Raw genomic sequence first — 808 nt, forward strand, 5'->3', positions numbered from 1 at the left:
ATTTGTATTTCCAGGTACACCTTGAAAAGTCATTTAATAACGTTCTTTATGTTTGCCTGTGTAGCTACAAGGTGTTGATATTGGCAACTGAATTTCACCGCCCGGATCGTGGCTCTAACTGACCGTGAAGATGCCGTAATCTCTGTTTTTGTTCAGTCTCAGCCAATTTAGAGATTTTAAAGGCAGTTTATGCTTACAGAAAAAAATCTGCTGCGAAGTCTGCAGTAATCTCCCACCTGCAGATGAAGCACTGAGGGAATCCCATGTGCTCAGGTATCATTTGACCCAAGTGAGCCATTGTTAGAGACTCCACGGATTAAGAGGGGCACTTTTATTGATATTTCTTAACTTATTCCTATTCCTATTATAGTCGGGTTGTTGCTAGCCAAATGAGAGACCAGTATAAGCGGTCATATTCAGTATTTACAGTATACTGACAGACTTTTCCACTGCATCACGTCCATTAATATAAACATTTAAAATGTCAATTTTTGATTGCAGGATCAATCAATCAGGCTCTCATTTAAGTCAGCACAATGCAATATGTCATTTACATCACTACGGTAAGGAAACCGTTCCCGAAGAATCAATGTAAATGTTCCTCTAATCATAATTATAAACCTCATGAATAGAACGAGGCATGCGTGAAAGATGAAGGATCGTTTGAAATTAAAAACACTTAGCGTGTGTGTACTCAACCAACTAAAAACACATCTGCACACACTCAAGGTATTCCTCAGGTTTTACACACTTGGGAGGGGGAGATGAGGATTCTTCAAACGATTACATCTCCGCAGAGGTAGTCTCC

The sequence above is a fragment of the Carassius gibelio genome, chromosome A5 (assembly GCF_023724105.1).
Source record: "Carassius gibelio isolate Cgi1373 ecotype wild population from Czech Republic chromosome A5, carGib1.2-hapl.c, whole genome shotgun sequence".
Classification (NCBI taxonomy): domain Eukaryota; kingdom Metazoa; phylum Chordata; class Actinopteri; order Cypriniformes; family Cyprinidae; genus Carassius; species Carassius gibelio.